This window comes from Pseudophryne corroboree, chromosome 2 (assembly GCF_028390025.1).
Source record: "Pseudophryne corroboree isolate aPseCor3 chromosome 2, aPseCor3.hap2, whole genome shotgun sequence".
NCBI lineage: Eukaryota > Metazoa > Chordata > Amphibia > Anura > Myobatrachidae > Pseudophryne > Pseudophryne corroboree.
The window spans coordinates 796,415,880-796,434,758 of NC_086445.1; the positions used below are offsets into that span (position 1 = coordinate 796,415,880).

Here is an 18,879-nt window from a genome sequence, read left to right on the forward strand (position 1 = left end):
CTAAAATGGGCATGGTCTCACTAAAATAGGCATGATCTCGCCTGAAAAGACTACCTTACACCCCCAGTTTTTGACCCAGCACCAACAGATCACAGCCACCACAGGGAAAAAAATAAATTCCACCATATTAAGCCCCACACAGTAATGCCCTGTGCAGGGGGCACTATATTATGCCACACACCGCAATGCCCTTGATACATTAGGCCCTACAGTAAAGCTTCTAATTACTTTTAAATTACCTGCTCGTTGCCAAGGGTTTCACGCGCTGGGTGTCATGCCGGTTGCCAGGGGTTTCATGCTCTGGGATCCATGCTGGTTGGCAGGGGTTTCATGCTCTAGGATCCATGCTGGTTGCCAGGGGTTTCATGGTGTCATGATCATTGCCAGGGCTGTGTAATGCCAGTTGCCAGGACTGTGTAAATTACACAGCCCTGGCAACTGGCATTACACAGCCCTGGCAACTAGCATTACACAGCCCTGGCAACTGACATTACACAGTGTAATGTCAGTTGCCAGGGCTGTGTAGTGCTCTTTGGGGTGTTTACAGCGCCATCCGGCAGCATCTCCCTCCTCCTCCTCCTCCTCCTCCTGCCCGTTAGCCAACCAGCCCGCCCGTCCGTTGCTGTGTCCTGGCTTCACCTCCACCCCATCACTAGTACTCCGCTCAGGGGTGGAGTTTTGTGCAATGATGTGTTTGCGTCATGACATCACTACGCAAACGCATCATTACATGAAACTCTGCCCCCCCGAGCGGAGTAGTAATAACGGGGAGGAGGGGGAGCACCAGAAGCCACGAAAAGAGCCGCGGCGGGCGCCCCATGCAAATTCACGCTTTGCCTGCTGCAATAAACGGCTCTGCATATACAGCATCCACACAATAACAAGGAACATTGACTCCCTGTCTATGGTCACGCAGACTGCCTGTAGCAGTAGCAATTGTGGCATCATGTTTCTCTACATACATGACAGCACCTGAAGGCAATCATGTACGTAGAGAAACATGATGCCACCAAAAACGACATGACACGCCTGCATTTTTGCTACCACTCCCCATCCCTCCCCCAGGTGGTCCCTTCATGTCAAGGACTCTGCATTAAAATTCTCACTGTGAGCAGCATTGCCAAGGTACCTTGGTGTGTGCAGTGCAATCGCAGCGCAAGCAAAGTCTACCGATAATCGCTCAGTTGCGTGAACATCAGCTGTCTCCGAACAGTAACACTGAGGAAGGAGGCTGTCTCGCCTGGAAAGGCCCGCCCCACCTCACCTCCGACTCCTCCTCTCTGAAACCAGCTGTTGCCACTTGGACTATCAAAAGATCATGATGACTTAATGTCAGATTACTAGCGGGAGTGGAGCTGCCCCAGCCAGCCCTGATTAGGCCCAGTTAGTCACCATACTTTCCAGGCACCACATAGTCACCTGGAGCAGAAAGCTGGACTGGACACAAGCAGGGGTGGATTCATGGTGGGTGGGGCGTGGTCACCTGTAATTTTTGCAGTATTTTTTTTTAAATAAATACAGGGCTGTGAGCAGGGGGCAGATTACTTAGAAGCCTTATCAGAGGTTTTTTGCACTGGGGTGGCCTGATATGGGCTAATAAAAGCATGTTTTGGTGTCCGACCCAATATTAATTTACTACCAGCGATCCTCCAGTTGCTGGAGCCTTCCACTTCCACCTAACCCCATGATGACTTTGCTGTGCAGTGTGCACTGCTGTAACTGATGAATGGGCCTAAGCAATGCTGGAGATTTCAACTCCCTCATAATGTCTACACCGTTTCAACACATCGATCTGTAATTGAGTGTGTATGTATGTATGCATTTTGTACTTACATTCTCTTTCCTCTCCTGTTATTCCCCCTGTATTCCTCCCATTCTCCCTGTAGCCCTCCTATCTCCACCTGTTCTTTCCCGTTCCTGACGGCTCTCCATTTTTTTTATCCGAGCAAAATGGACACAGTTTATTTTAAATGTGACAGCTAACAGTGGTTGTTGTGGAGGAGCTTCCCATGTCCTTGTCTTCCTCCCATCTCCCCCATGTTCTTCCGCATGTCTCTCCCTGTCTTCCTCCTGTCTACCCCCGTTCTTCCCCTGGTGTTACTCCTGTCTCAACCTGTAACCCAAGAGCCTTCCGTCCCGCCTGTGTTCCTCCCTTTGATTTCTTGGAGCTGTTCTAGTTTAATTAATGTTATTTTGAATCAGATTTGTTAATGCAAATGTCTACAGTAATTATTGTTCTTTATGTTATGTGTGAAACCCACTCCTGCCCCCAGGAAGAGGTACAGGAGGCATTTGGAGGGTGGAACTGACAGCTGAAATAGGGACTGCCCAGCAAAAGGCAACCCCATTCAATTTTGTATTCAAGTTGAAAAAATGTAATGGGGGAGATTCAAATGTTTGAAACGTTGGTTCGGTGTCTGTTTTTTCCTGTCTACTAGATAGGAAAAAACAGACTCCCAACTGACTTTTCAAACATTTGAATCTCCCCCAATGAATGTGTGTGGCTAGCAACCATCAGTAGACTACATACAGTTAACTATGATTCTGCGGGGATTATGTGCACATGTACTCATCTTTCATATTGTTCACCTAATGGATTGCTGCTGCTGTAATTCTGCACTAGCAAATAACTTAATGGAAACTATTTAACATGTTTGTAGCATTGCTGGCCTCTCAGTCAGCAGAGTGCCTAATATCTTGTATTACAATTGGATGCATGGTTTTTATCTGTGCGGCAATGTCACTGATGACATCTGTGTTTAACATCTTTCATTGACTTATAAACGTACTGACATCCTCTACAAGAATATCTCAGCTGTCAGTTGGAACTATCAACACATGGGATGTGTTTAGTGTACTGTGAAACTAATATTCGGTGACATTTTTCCCGTAATCATTTACAATGTGCAGGACTACTATATGTTGTGTGGATTGTTGAGATTTTTAAATGTTCTAGTTTTAGCATAACAAATGATTAAAAACTAATTGTTATACAAGTGTAGCTTTTCATGTTGTTATTTTGAATCCATTAAGAGTACTTCTGGTAAAAAAAAAAAAGAACATCCTATTTTAAAGAGTTGGAAAAAAATAAATGAGGGTTGTATGTAAATGGTATTTAATTAAATATGTTGAAATTAAGTGTGTTTGTTTGTGTTTTTATTATTCGGTACTATTGTGAGTCCACACTTGCTGACAAATTGGTTGGGGGTCAGCCAGGTCGGTTCTGCAAGAGGGAGGAGACTTGCCCACACTTTCGGGAATCCAGGAGAGCCACTCAAGATTCCAGAGCCTCCCAGACGTTCTGAGAGAGTAGGCAAGTATATTTGAAACTACTGTATACTGTATGTAACAGAGGGCTGTGACTTCCAGGCTATGCTAGAGCTTCTAGTTATATCCACATAATCAGTGGCTGCCAGTGCTTGTTGAGACATACAGTTTCACAATAACATTTCATCTCTTTATTCAAACACCCTGCATTCACCATTCCAGAGATGCAGTGAAAAGATAATGCTATTCTGCTGCTTGTGACTGGAGGTGGGAGGGGAGATATGCATGTAACTTCTGTGTCTGAGCTCTCTAGGAATTTCAGCCCCATGCTGTGTGGTTTCTCAAGACAGAAGATTCCAAGACGAGATTATCCCTGTTGGTGTGAGACTACTAGTCCAGCCAATAAACCCAATTTTGTTGGGACTTGTTAGGGTCTCCTGCCCTGTGCTGCCACGTCGTCATGGCAACCGGGAGACAAGTGCTAGTGGAGTAACCTGAGCGCAGCTGATACTCCGGTTCGGGTCTTTTGCTGTGCAGTGGTTATAGGCTCTGTGCACGGCAGGGGATCCGGTGCTGGTTTTTGTGCTCACAGTCTGTGAGGTCTGAGTGGGGCGTGGACAGCACCTGCTTTATAAGGCCTCTTTTCAGAGTAAGCAGATGCTGCTGAATCTTTGTTGGTTAGTCAGTTCATGAAAGTTAGCCAGTACTGTGTAGCTTTGTATTTGTTTGTTGCTTACTGCAAATAGGCCTGGGGATTTGGTATTACACTCTGCCAATCCAGACCTAGCAGTAAGACTGGAGTCAGTCGTTTAGCTTGCTGGGGTTCTGTTACTACTCTGTGAACTTAGCAAGTTTGCGGCTGCATTCTAAGACTTGCCTGTCTAATCCTGTCTCACTGTGCTAGGTGTCAGGGGTCAGTTTAGTGGCAGTAAGCTAAAACCTGTGCACTGCAAGTGAGAATTAAGATTGTGGAGACTCTCCTTGTGTCTATCATTCCATCTCTGACCAAGGAGTTTACTGCCACACCCGTTGGTAACCCTTTAGGGTTTTGCTGTTGCCCTTAGCAACAGCATTTCGGGTTCTTTACGTATTAAAACACAACATCTTGCTTTTTCTATCTGAGCAGTTCTAATACAAGGGAGATACCCAGTTCCTTAGCCTCTGGGCTTCTCTGTTCACTTTGTGTGTATTTTGTTACCCTATCACCTTCTGTGTACGTTATGTCATATTCCCCAGTTTGTCTGTGAGTCCATTTGTTTTGCATAACAGTTCAAACACCAGTACATTCCTGCAGACACTGGAGTGCATAACAGTTCTGACACCAGTACTTTCTTGCAGGCACTGGTGTGCATAACATATTCAGCAGCCCAATACTCCTGTTGAAATTTTGTGGGAATATGGAGCATACCCCTCAAAATACGTTGCAACAGGTGGTCGATCAGGTGCAGGTCCTGACTCGACAATTTAATGATTTGTCCATTAAAATGCACACCTCCCAGGCTGCTGGCGGAGCTCCCGCAGCAGCAGCACCTGCAGGGGTTAAGGAGCCGAAAGTAAATCTCCCGGATCGTTTTTCTGGAGATCGCTCGCAGTTCTTTTGTTTCAAGGAGAGCTGCAAGCTATACTTCCGGCTTAGGCCTCAGTCTTCTGGGTCGGAGATTCAGCGTGTGGGCATAGTGATTTCCTTGCTACAAGGGGACCCACAGGTCTGGGCATATGGGTTGCAGCCTGACTGTCCGTCGCTTAAAAGTGTTGATGCTTTTTTTACGGCACTGGGCATGTTGTATGATGACCCTGACAAGACGGCTTCAGCCGAGGCTCAGATTTCGATCCTTAAGCAAGGGCGAAGGCCAGTTGAGGTTTACTGTACGGAGTTTCGGAGGTTGGCCCATGATACCCAGTGGAATGACCCAGCCCTGAGACACCAGTACCGAAGAGGTCTTTCTAACCAGATAAAGGACCAACTGGTACAATATCCCTTGCCTGATAGCTTGGATCAGCTCATGCAGTTATCCATCCGGGTGGATAGACGGCTGAGAGAGCGTAGGCTTGAAAGGGAGACTGAGATTTCCTTCCTTCCCAAGGGAACCTCAGACTCTGAGGAATTTTCTGAGGAGCCTATGCAGATTGGGGCTACCCGCCTCTCCTCGCGTGAGAAGACGCGGAGGAGACAGCAGGGGTTGTGTTTGTACTGTGGGAATAAAGGTCATGTGGTAGTATCATGCCCAGAAAAGCCGGAAAACTTCAGGGCCTGAGGGTGATGGGAAATATCCTGTCAGGCCAGAAGTCAGAATTTCCCAAGAAGACTTTTATCATTCCGGTGACCTTGAAGATCCTCGGTCAAACTGTCAAGACTGAGGCCTTTGTGGACAGTGGGGCCGACGGGGTTTTTATGGACCGCCAATTCGCCCTGAAACACTCTGTTCCCTTAGTACCCTTGGCATCGGAAATTGAGATTTGTGGGTTAAACGGGGAACCATTATCCCAAGGTAAAATTACCTCTTGCACTAGCCAGATTTCTTTGTTTATTGGAGCCACACACTCTGAAAAATTGTCCTTTTATGTGACTGTCTGTACTTTTGCCCCATTGGTGTTGGGGTTACCCTGGTTAAGGGCCCACAATCCTCAATTTGACTGGGTCTCTGGGGAGATTCTTAGTTGGGGTACTGATTGTTTCAGGAGTTGCTTGAGCCTTCCAGTCAGGCTCTCGCAGCTAAGTTTGCCAGGATTGCCAGGGTGTTATGCAGATTTTGCAGACGTGTTCTCCAAAAAAGTTGCAGAGGTACTACCTCCCCATCGCCCCTATGACTGTGCCATTGATTTGTTGCCAAATGCTAAGCTTCCCAAGAGCAGGTTGTACTCCCTGTCACGTCCTGAGACTCAGGCTATGGCAGAGTACATTCAGGAGAACTTGGCTAAGGGATTTATCAGACCTTCACAGTCTCCAGTTGGGTCGGGGTTCTTCTTCGTGGGTAAAAAGGACGGTTCGTTGCGACCCTGCATCGACTTCAGGGAATTGAACCGTATCACGATTAAAAACTCATACCCACTGCCTCTCATTTCGGTCTTGTTTGACCAGCTTCGTACTGCCACCATTTTTTCTAAGATTGACCTACGCGGTGCGTACAATCTAATCCGAATAAGAGAGGGGGATGAATGGAAGACTGCCTTTAATACCCACTCAGGGCATTATGAATATTTGGTGATGCCTTTTGGGCTCTGTAATGCCCCGGCAGTCTTCCAGGATTTCATGAATGATGTGCTCAGGGAATATTTGGATAGATTCTTAGTTGTATACTTAGATGACATCCTAATCTTCTCCCATTCCCTGGAGGAACATCGGAAGCATGTACGCTTAGTCCTCCAGAAACTCAGAGACCACCGGCTTGGGGCGAAGCTGGAGAAGTGCGAATTTGAAGTTCAGCAAATCGCATTTCTAGGATATATTATCTCCCCAGAAGGTTTCCAAATGGAGGGTTCCAAGGTACAGGCAGTCCTGGATTGGGTGCAGCCCACTAGTTTGAAGGCGCTTCAGCGTTTCCTGGGCTTTGCGAATTTTTATAGACGATTTATCGCTGGATTTTCGTCTATAGTGGCGCCCTTGGTGGCACTCACTAAGAAAGGGGCGGATGTTGCTCACTGGTCTTGTGAGGCTAAAGCGGCTTTTGCCCGTCTCAAAAGGGCATTTGTTTCGGCCAAGGTGCTGCGACACCCAGATCCAGAGCGTCCTTTTGTGGTGGAGGTGGATGCCTCTGAGATGGGTATTGGGGCAGTGCTTTCTCAGATGGGAGTGTCTGATAATCGCCTTCATCCCTGTGCTTACTTTTCCCGTAAATTTTCGCCTGCCGAGATGAATTATGACGTGGGTAACCGGGAATTGTTGGCTATTAAGGATGCACTCGAGGAGTGGAGACACTGGCTTGAGGGGGCTAAGTTTGTGGTCTCAATTCTCACTGACCATAAGAATCTGGCATATTTAGAGTCAGCGAAGCGTCTCAATGCCAGGCAGGCACGATGGGCTTTGTTTTTTGCTCGCTTTAATTTTTTGATAACATATCGCCCTGGGTCAAAAAACATCAAGGCTGATGCGCTCTCGCAGAGTTTTGCTCCAATCCAGGAGACCACCGAGGAGCCGTTGCCCATTGTTTCCCCATCATGTATTAAAGTGGGCATTACCCAGGACCTCTTATCATTAGTCCTTAGAGCACAGGAGCAGGCTCCTCCAGACCTTCCGGTAGGTCTTTTGTTTGTGCCTCCTAGGTTAAGACAGCGAGTGTTCCTGGAATTCCATGCCAAGAAGTCGGCAGGTCACCCGGGTATTGCCAGAACTCGGGAGTTGCTATCTAGGGCGGTGTGGTGGCCCTCGGTGGCTAAGGATGTGGATCAGTGGGTTCGGGCATGTGACATCTGTGCCCGAAATAAGACTCCTAGAGGGGTTCCTGTTGGCCCATTACATCCACTCTCTATTCCATCTAAGCCATGGACCCACATTTCAATGGATTTTGTGGTGGACTTGCCCAAATCCTCGGGGATGACAGCCATCTGGGTTGTCGTTGACAGGTTTTCGAAGATGGCGCACTTCGTTCCACTGGTTGGGCTGCCATCAGCCAGACGCCTGTCTGAATTATTTATGCTGCATGTTGTGCGTCTCCACGGGTTGCCACTTGATGTGGTCTCTGACCGCGGATCCCAGTTTGTGGCCAAATTCTGGAGGGCATTTTGTTCCGATCTCCAGATTTCTGTCAGCTTGTCGTCAGGCTACTATCCGCAGTCTAATGGGCAGACTGAAAGGGTGAACCAGTCCTTGGAGCAGTTCCTCAGGTGTTATGTCTCCAAGTGTCAGACTGACTGGGTTGCTCATCTGTCCATGGCGGAGTTTGCCTATAACAACGCGGCTCACTCTGCTACAGGGATCTCTCCCTTCCTTTGTGTGTATGGGCATCATCCTAAGGCCAATTCTTTTGACCCCCTGGACTCCACGCCTGGTGGTTCCTCTGTGGTTTCGGTCCTTAGAGGTATTTGGCGGAAAGTGAAGAAAGCCCTTGTGTCTGTGTCATTAGTGACCAAAAGGGTTTTTGATAAGCGGAAAAGACCCTGCAGCTTCAAATTAGGAGACTTCGTCTGGTTGTCTACCAAGAATTTGAAGTTGAGACAGCCATCTCATAAGTTAGGCCCCCGGTTCATCGGCCCTTATAAGATCACCAGGGTTATCAATCCGGTGGCATTTCAGTTAGATCTGCCCCGTTCTTTGGGTATCAATAAAACATTTCATTGTTCCCTTTTAAAACGGGCGATTAGTAATCCTTCTTCCAGTGGAAGACCTTCCCCTCTTCTGATACGTGGCCAGAGGGAGTTTGTTGTTGAAAGGATTCTTGACTCCAAGGTGGTTCGGGGTCGGCTGTCATTTTTGGTGCACTGGAAGGGGTATGGCCCGGAGGAGCGGTCGTGGGTGCGCAGTTGTGATCTTCATGCCCCCAGACTGATACGCTCTTTCTTCTCGCAGTTCCCCGATAAACCCGGTGGTAGGGGTTCTTTGACCCCTCGTCAGAGGGGGGGTACTGTTAGGGTCTCCTGCCCTGTGCTGCCACGTCGTCATGGCAACCGGGAGACAAGTGCTAGTGGAGTAACCTGAGCGCAGCTGATACTCCGGTTCGGGTCTTTTGCTGTGCAGTGGTTATAGGCTCTGTGCACGGCAGGGGATCCGGTGCTGGTTTTTGTGCTCACAGTCTGTGAGGTCTGAGTGGGGCGTGGACAGCACCTGCTTTATAAGGCCTCTTTTCAGAGTAAGCAGATGCTGCTGAATCTTTGTTGGTTAGTCAGTTCATGAAAGTTAGCCAGTACTGTGTAGCTTTGTATTTGTTTGTTGCTTACTGCAAATAGGCCTGGGGATTTGGTATTACACTCTGCCAATCCAGACCTAGCAGTAAGACTGGAGTCAGTCGTTTAGCTTGCTGGGGTTCTGTTACTACTCTGTGAACTTAGCAAGTTTGCGGCTGCATTCTAAGACTTGCCTGTCTAATCCTGTCTCACTGTGCTAGGTGTTCAGGTGTCAGTTTAGTGGCAGTAAGCTAAAACCTGTGCACTGCAAGTGAGAATTAAGATTGTGGAGACTCTCCTTGTGTCTATCATTCCATCTCTGACCAAGGAGTTTACTGCCACACCCGTTGGTAACCCTTTAGGGTTTTGCTGTTGCCCTTAGCAACAGCATTTCGGGTTCTTTACGTATTAAAACACAACATCTTGCTTTTTCTATCTGAGCAGTTCTAATACAAGGGAGATACCCAGTTCCTTAGCCTCTGGGCTTCTCTGTTCACTTTGTGTGTATTTTGTTACCCTATCACCTTCTGTGTACGTTATGTCATATTCCCCAGTTTGTCTGTGAGTCCATTTGTTTTGCATAACAGTTCAAACACCAGTACATTCCTGCAGACACTGGAGTGCATAACAGTTCTGACACCAGTACTTTCTTGCAGGCACTGGTGTGCATAACAGGACTGTCCCAATTTGTGGGCTGCAAAAGGAGTTTAGTTTCATCCAAAATTCGGCATTCTGGATCAGAGGCGTCACCAGGTCTGGTGACACCCGGTGCGCACTATTTTACTCCTGCGCGCCGAATAGAGGGCGTAGCTGTATGCAAAGGGACATGGCCATATATAAATGGGGGCGTGGCCTCGCAGGGATCCTGATGTCAGCTGCACATAACACTGGGCTGTTGCAGACAACACTGACTGAACTGCTACAGATAATAATAAGCCTGTGACTGAGCTGCAGGTTGGTTCTCACTCTGACACTCTGCACTTCTTTTTTCTATTCTGGTACAGGACAAGACTCTGCCCACTGAGTGCTGAGACCAATCAGCTCCGAGCTGCCTGCTGGGGTTTGGCTGGCAGCAGTGTGCAGGGAGGGAGCTACCTATATGTACGGAGCCTAGCAGATGGTGGCATGCTGCCATATGTATTGTATGCTGCATACTGTACCCGGCACAGGAGACTGGTAGCTGTGCCACCACCTACACATCATACACATGCATACAGATATTCTCTCTCAGGAGATTCTGGGCTGCCCCTGGAGACAGCCTGCCTGTCTGCCTGCACTGTCGGCTCCTCATTTATGACAGGAGCCGGCTGCTGCAGGAGAATGTCACACTGCAGCGCCCGGCTCCTGTCACTGCAGAGACGGCAGCATTTTGGTGTTACCCCCTCTGAGGGTGACATCCGGGTGTGGGCCGCACCCCCCTTGTGACGCCAGTGTTCTGGATGGAATGGGATGAGGTTTGAGTAGACGGGTGGAGTTTGGGTGGATCAAGGGATTGTGCCTATTTGGCATATATAAATATTGTGATGTACTTATTAATTATTACCAGTTATTTATATTGCGCACACATATGCCACAGCGCTTTACAGAGAATACCTGGCCATTCACATCAGTTCCTCTCCCTATGGATGCTCATATCCGTGTTCATTTGCTTGTATGGTGTGGTGGTGGGGAAGTGATAAACTTGTTCATCTAAAGTCATTATCATCAACACATATCTTAACACGAGGCATTCGGGACTGTGATACTGAAACACCTTCTGGAGGCCTATCTGTAGATGCAGCCAAGTCCTAGCTATGTTCCATCTTCAGGCAACATGCTACATGGCTGTGCGTATGCTTCTGCAGTTCTGGAGTCATCTACCCCAAATCTGTTACAACAGGTGTAAGGGGATGCAAGTACAAGTTACTCAATATTCCAATGTAGATTTTTGGGGCCAGTAGTTGGACTTACGTTCTTCTCTAACAGGCCTATTTATTTACCTCTGGTCATAAGGATGCTTTTCAAATCAGACAGTGACAGAATTTAACTGCTGATTCATTAGTTAGTCTGTCTGTGCCAATTCTCACATGTGCTTTGGACTGGAAGCCTGGACTTGAGCTTCCCATACTAATGTTGTTTACAAAAATAATAATAAAATGTTTAAAAGGTTAAGGAAACAAATATATACTGTAGCAATACTTCTGAAAAAAACTAGAAAGATCAGAGGATTGCGGTGTGATCCCACTTGATTATACTATGGGGTGAATATAATATAATTTATATATTAAAAAAAAAGCCTTTTGTTTCCATTTTTATTTTTATCCATAGCAGAGGAACTGACAATTACACTTTTCACCATGAAAATACCCTTTGCCAATATTATCACTGATATATTGCAGCTTGCTAAGCATTAATAAGTAGTTTGTGCACTTTAGTCTTTTTCCTGTGTACTGGTTAAACTAGTTTGTTGGGATGTCCAAGACAATGTTGCTGGATGTTTAAATGTTGGCAGTGTGATAATCCGTGGGGTACTTGCAAGAGCCGTCGAAAATGCCTATTAGTTTGGCAGTTGGAGTGGGGTATCACTCTGATAGTTGCACATTGTTAGGGAGAAGAACTGTCAGGAGCTGTTGTTTATATCTAACAAATCTTTTCTATTGTTAGAATATAACAATATGGGTGAGTATTTGGCAGGATGTGTTGCAGGAACAGTAGGTAGCATACCTGCCAACCGATTTTGGTGGGACAGTCCCATTTTTTGGGCACCGTCCCACCGATGGGCTACAGTATCCTGCAGTAAGGGGGAGGTTGGGAGGCCACCTGTCACTTGCTGCAGGGATTAGACGCTGTGCACATGTAGTGAATAGATTCTTTGCGTGTCTATTTATCGGGGAGAGAGGGACTTGGGGCTTAACTTTGGGCTCAAACAGCACTGGTCATGCCTCCACAAAAATATAAACGAGGGCGCGACTCGCGAATGCGGCATTTGCAGTGAGGGATCACCTCCTAATTTCAGGAGCACGTCTGTGATGCGCACGTGTGTCTGCAGGACAGAGTTCGGAGGGATGAGATAGTGTTGTATCTTTCACTATGTAGACTCTCTATAGTGTGAAAATATACTCTTATATACTGTTTGTTAATTCTTTATGTTATGGATGTTTTATATGTACTGTTTAACATAATATTGTCCCACAATCATATCTGCATATTAGATGCTTGAACAAATAAGCATGGTCTACAACATGCTATGGGTCCAGACACATGCATCTTAGTCGAAACGCGATGCAACTTGGACATGCCAGGAGACTGTGCTGATTAATTTGATATATAGCATTTCTATATATGTGTGCAAATAAGTGTGTATATGAACCACAATGGCACATGGCATGGAAAAAAGCTGCGGCCACTGCATTGTGACACTTCATATACAGATGCAGAGTCTCAAACAGATATACAAATGTCGCATACCAAATGAATCAGCACGATCTCCTGGTGGGATGTCTTACAAAAAAAACAACAACCCGGTATCGGGATTGAAAAATGGTCAATCCCGGGATTCCCGGGATAGGATTTGTTCCTGTTTGGCCACCCCGCCCCACCCCACTTCCATAACTTACCATCTAACACCAACGGGAGGGAGGGTGTGACACTTCCTGTGGGTGCCGGCTGGCTGCGCAGCGTGACCTGTGACTTCACATCACACTGCGCAGAGGGATCCGGGCAGCGTCTGAGCACCCAGAGGACGCTAAATGCTGTCCGGCATTACAAAATCAAAGGGCTGCCTGATTCCAAAATCCCAGAGTTTGGACTTTACAATCCCGAGATTGAATCCCGGCTGTTTTTGGGCTTAAATCCCGGGATCCCGACGATCCCGGGATTGACCTCCCTAATGCTGATAGTGAGGGGACTCTTGCTGATGTATCTGTCAAGTCACATAATATGTTGATGCCTTTTCATGTGTTTAACAGAAATTTATTTTACAGGTCGCTACATAAAAGCTGAAATTAAGTGTCACAAGGAAATACTTAGTCTAGCCTATGGAAACTGTAGACCCATTCATTTTTCCAAACTGTATAGATTTCGGCATGAGCCTCTGGTGACATGGCAATTAAAAGATATACAGGAGTGGCTTAGTGCTTCAGAAGGAGGCGTAACCATCCCCCACGTTTGAATGTTGCTGTTCAGACATCTCTCTCAATATTTAAAAATACTGAGAGATATGTCTGAACAGCTCCATTCATTAAAGGGAACAAAATTTTGCTCTCCAAGAAAATGGTGTCACCTTGACAACTAACCCACAAAATCAGACACAAATATGCCAACATACAATAAACATATTTTGCTGCAATAAAAGAAGAAGCAGATTTCGTTCTGCCGCAATGTTCATAAATAAAAAAAAATTCTCTGTATATTTTCCTATTCTCCATGGTTACAAACAGTACAGTAACATAGTGATGTATGCCAAGTCCAGTTTTCAATTAATAATCTAATTATGAATGTAAGAACAAAGCTTTAAAGCTAGTTTACAGCTTAGTATGATATTATAACTGCGGATAGGATGGATACTGCTGGTACCTTCCAATAGTCATCACGATCTTGATCCTAGAATGGCTGTATATAATGTTGTAGGAACTGTAACCCCAAACTAGAACTACACTCTACTACCACTGCTTGCTCTGCTTCACTCCCTCGGGCCTCCAACTCCTCTCCTTGTTCCAGTCAAGAGAGTTCAGACAAACAGAAACCATAATCCCAGCAAGTCTTTACTCCCACATCTGTTCACTGAACTTCCACACTGAACTCCCCTGCCTATAATGGGATGGGACATTTAAACGCTGTAGCCCTTTTAGAGAGGGTGAGATGCTGACACGGTTCTCGGTCCCATTGCATAAAAGAATCTCTGGGAGGCTAGCCAGGCCACTTAATTCTATGTGGATGGTGAGAACCCTCCTGTGTTCCCCTCTTACAGTACTATGTAGCCACTTCTGGTTGGCTGCTTGTGAATTCCCCCATCCAGATGAATGATAGTACAGTACTTTATTCAAATGCCTGGCAGCTATATTATGTAAATCTGCGGCTAACTATTCGGATTTCTTATTTGTCATCCCAGTTGGACTTCTGCAAAAAAAAAAATCCCATTGGATTTATAAAATGGTAAATGACGTATGTGGAGGTGTTTGTATTTAATTACATGGAAAATGCATCATCATTACTATATTATGACTATTAAGTAACAATGACCCTACAAGACACCATTCTCTCTTGTAGATATAACACTTTATTACATTGTCTTCTGTCTAACTCCTGCTATACATAAACATGATGGGAGTGATATGTGCCTTGTAGTACTGATGAGGGCTGAAGTACAAAGCATAACTGGCTGGAGTTCTCTTTCAGATGCTGCATCAGTTGCTGGCAACAAATTAACCTGGTGATCGCATTTCCCAGGGATTCAGTAAAGCTGCATCCTGTACCAGCAGAGCCGTCGTCTCTCTGTTTAGCTCACAACGTGGCTTTTTCCTGAGCAGCTGCCCAGAGATTCCTAGTACATGAACAGGTCACAGCTGTTGGCTGCTATACAAATTGTAGCCTGAAAGAATTGCCTCTGTGATCAGTTCAAAGACTCCTTGGCATTCCATTAAGACATATTAACTTACTAATAAATTGTAATGATTAGTCCCCTCGCCATCCAAGTGCCAACAATATTGTATAACTTTTTTTTTCCAGCTATGATTCCATACAGAGCCTGATTTAGAGGTGCACGCAGATCATGCATGGCTGTATTTACTTACAGATTCTCAAGTTCAAACATATGCAAGTTCCAGTTTAAGCATTCCTCTTTTGTACTTCCGTGTGATGGACTGAGCAAACCCTGTGACGCCGACATTTCTTAACTGAGCATTTGCAAGTGCGCTGGTGGATCCACTTCAACCACCATCGGCACACCATCAGTTGCAACATCGACTTCTCAAGCAGCCCCTGTCTGGCACAGAGTCTCCGTTGTAACTTCCTTAAGCTATGGCCACTGTGGCTGCTACGAATGAGATCACAGCCACATGCTGAAACACGCTCATGACATAATTCATCTAATAGGAGTGACATGGGCATGTCGTGGGCAAATAGCCCAACTTCAGTGCTTGCTGGAGCCAAGTGGACAGAGATGGGATGCCTATTTTGGATACACAGGCTGGGTACAATTGCCAACACTAAAGATGATAGATTTGGCTGGAACAGTGGGTCGAGCAATGCATACACATAAAACCACAAGGATATCAGAGTTGGGTACAGGATACCAGCAGTCAGGATGCCGGCAGTCAGAATACCGACATCGGCATCCCAACTACCTAAATCGCGACAGGGGTGCTCAATAAAATTATTCCTAACCCTCCCTTACCTTCCCCCCCCACCCCCCAGCCTAACCCTAACCCTCCCCTCCCGCAGACTAACCCTAAACCTCACCACCTGCAGCCTAGTCCTAACCCTGCCCTCCTGCAGCCCAAACATAACCTTCTCCCCACAGCCTAACCCTCCCCAGTAAACTTACGCACAGGATTCAGGCTCAGCATTCTAACAGTTGTCGGGATTCCGTCACCGGTATTCTGACTGCTGGGATCCTGTATGTCAGGATGCCAACTACATCCCGGATAACCATATAGACAGACACTCATATTAGCATAATGCAGTAAATCTGGCAGCCAATGACGTTCGCATATGCTACACCGAATAAGAATCAGGCCCAAAATGAGGATAAAACAATGTCGCCAGTGTGTATATTTGTCATATATGCGTTACCTAATGGTCAAAGTATATTTTCTTGAAATAAGAGTTAAAGTCTATACACTGGTGACATTGCCATGGCATTGCAGCTCATGTTACACAATCAATAATAGAAGATTATAGCTATCATGAAAGGATAAAACCCGACCTGAGGCAATATGACTAAAGATGAGTGAAATTTTTAAAAGTGTGGATAATGCATTTACCTCCTGATGGTCACATGGTGCACTCAGCGAAACAGGATGTGTGAACTCTGATTCCTGCTGTGTCATTAGCGCCTAACAACAAAGCATCAATTTACTGCATCTTCCTCAACTATAGCAATGCACAAGTCATCTGTAAAACAGAAATAGGGCATACAACAAACGTTATCCACTGTCTCAGCTGAAAAAGACAAGTAAGACCCTAAGGACCCCAATCCTCACAGTATCTGCAGAGGCCCCCACGCGGGAGCATAGCTGGACACCATGGGTGACACAGGTTCTTCAACAAAGCACACAAGAGATCCCTCCACTGCCTCCTTATATAACTGAAACCAGCATATGCAGGAGGTGGGGTATATTGAGTCAGCATTCAGATTGTTGACAAGTTCTGAATGTTGACATTCACAATGTAGGGGTATATTATATTCAATTGCTGTAGAAACTGCCATTTTGTCGGAAAGACAGCAGTTATCGACTTTTTCAGGTCGGATGGACCTATTCAATCCCTGGCTTTTTTTCCCCAACAAGTTGGGGAATTCATCTTGTCGGAAAGCACGTGGATTAACGGAATAGCCGCCGATATGCGTGCTTCTGTCATAAACGAGGCCAAATCCGACAAGTTTTGGCCCCCTTTCCGACAATTTCAATCAGACTTTAAAAAAAGTCGTTGTGAGCAGGGCAACCCCCCCGGCCAGGCTCCTCACTCCCGGCAGCGCACCTCGGCTGCCACTGACAGCTCCCCCGCTGCCACTGACAGCTCCCCCCGCCGCCTGACAGGTCCCCCCAGCCCTCGCAGATACCTCCCCCGGCCACTGCTGACGGGTACCCCCAGGCTGCCTGACAGGTCCCCCCAGCCGCCGCAGATGCCTCCACTGGCCGCCGCTGACGGGTACCCCCCCTGCCGCCTGACAGCTCCCCCGCTGCCTGACAGGTCCCCACGACCGCCGCAGATACCGCCCCCCCCCCCGGCCGCTGCTGACGGGTCCCCCCAGGCCGCCTGACAGGTCCCCCCAGCCACCGCAGATGCCTCCCCGGCTGCCGGGATCCCCTGGCCACCTGACAGCCCCCCCCCCTGCTGCCTGACAGCTCCCCCGCTGCCTGACAGGTCCCCCCGACCGCCGCAGATATCGCCCCCCCGGCCGCTGCTGACAGGTCCCCCCAGGCCGCCTGACAGGTCCCCCCAGCCACTGCAGATGCCTTCCCCGGCTGCCGCTGACGGGATCCCCTGGCCACCTGACAGCCCCCCCCTGCTGCCTGACAGGTCCCACCATGATAGCTCCCCCCTGCTGCCGCTGAGAGCTACACCTGGCAGCCGCTAGCAGCAGGGTGAGACACCGTGAGCGGCCAAATCCGACAGTCGGATTTGGCCGCACATTTGAATAGGGCTTGTCGAATCCATCCGACTGTAACTGACTATACCCCGTAGTCATGAACGTAAAATTGACATGTCAAATGTCAACAATTACACTGACATAATATGTACATTGCCACAGTGCCAACATTGAGAATGTCGACAGTCAGCATGTCAACAACGCAATTTGCATAGACTTTTCTTCTTACCCTAACTTGTCATCTAACTCTAAACCTAACCCTAACTGCAGTCTAACCTTAATCTAAGCCTAAAATCAACTGTTAACATTCTGGTTTTCGACACGTACAGTATATGTCAGTGTTGACACTGTGACTGTCGACCCATCTGAATGGTACCTTTTATGACTCCATACCATGTGCAGGGAATTATGCAAAGTAATAGTTAATGTCAAAACTGAACTTGCAACCATAAGTGCACCTCTCCGTGCTGAGAGCTATGACAGTGGAACTCTCAAAATCCCAAACTGCCAGGGATCACAAACTGGACTAACAGTGCAGACAGTTGGAAACTACTGCAGGAAGATGCAGTGAATATCCAGACCATTGCAACCATAAGAATTACATCATATTGCACAATGGACCCTACTTTTACATGTCCTTGAATGTGCTGGAATCAAGTTGTAATTTATACTTGAGATGTGATTTAACAATTTCCAATCATATTTTATGAAACAAAAAAATACAAAGTTATAAGTAAAATGTAAAAAGTCATGATTACGTTGAGAAGTAAATGAGACTAAACTGAGCAATACTTATTATAGGAAAAAAAGCAAAAAAAGTTTACATTACTACAGGGTAGAGATGTGCACCGGAAATTTTTCGGGTTTTGTGTTTTGGTTTTGGATTCGGTTCCGCGGCTGAGTTTTGGATTCGGACACGTTTTGGCAAAACCTCCCTTAAAAAATTTTGTCGGATTCGGGTGTGTTTTGGATTCGGGTGGGTTTTCTTTTAAAAACACCCTCAAAAACAGCTTAAACCATAGAATTTGGGGGTAATTTTGATCCTATAGTATTATTAACCTCAATAACCATAATTTCTACTCATTTCCAGTCTATTCTGAACACCTCACACCTCACAATACTATTTTTAGTCCTAAAATTTGCACCGAGGTCGCTGGATGACTAAGCAAAGCGACCCAAGTGGGTGGCACAAACACCTGGCCCATCTAGGAGTGGCACTGCAGTGTCAGACAGGATGGCACTTAAAAAAATTGGCCCCAAACAGCACAAGATGCAAAAAAAAGAGAAAAAGAGGTGCACTGTGGTCGCTGGACGGCTAAGCTAAGCGACACAAACACCTCAATATCACAGGAATTATTTGTTCTAATCAATGGTATTATTGGTCCAAATTACTGGAAGAAAATGACAAAATCACAGGAATTATTAATTCTAATTAATGGTATTATTGGTCCAAATCACTGGAAGAAAATGACAAGATCACTAGAATTATTCGTTCTAATCAATGG

General features: G+C 46.5%; 1 protein-coding gene across 4 annotated transcripts in view; it reads right to left on the minus strand.

The window, feature by feature from the left end:
• The window catches only part of LOC135048860 (uncharacterized), a 132,510-nt gene that overhangs the window by 48,175 nt on the left and 65,456 nt on the right, over positions 1-18,879 (minus strand). For all 4 annotated transcript variants that reach the window (XM_063955588.1, XM_063955587.1, XM_063955584.1 and 1 more), the window contains one exon: positions 16,047-16,176. The gene's annotated coding sequence lies outside the window, so the exon portion shown is untranslated. The remainder of the gene's footprint in view (positions 1-16,046; positions 16,177-18,879) is intronic.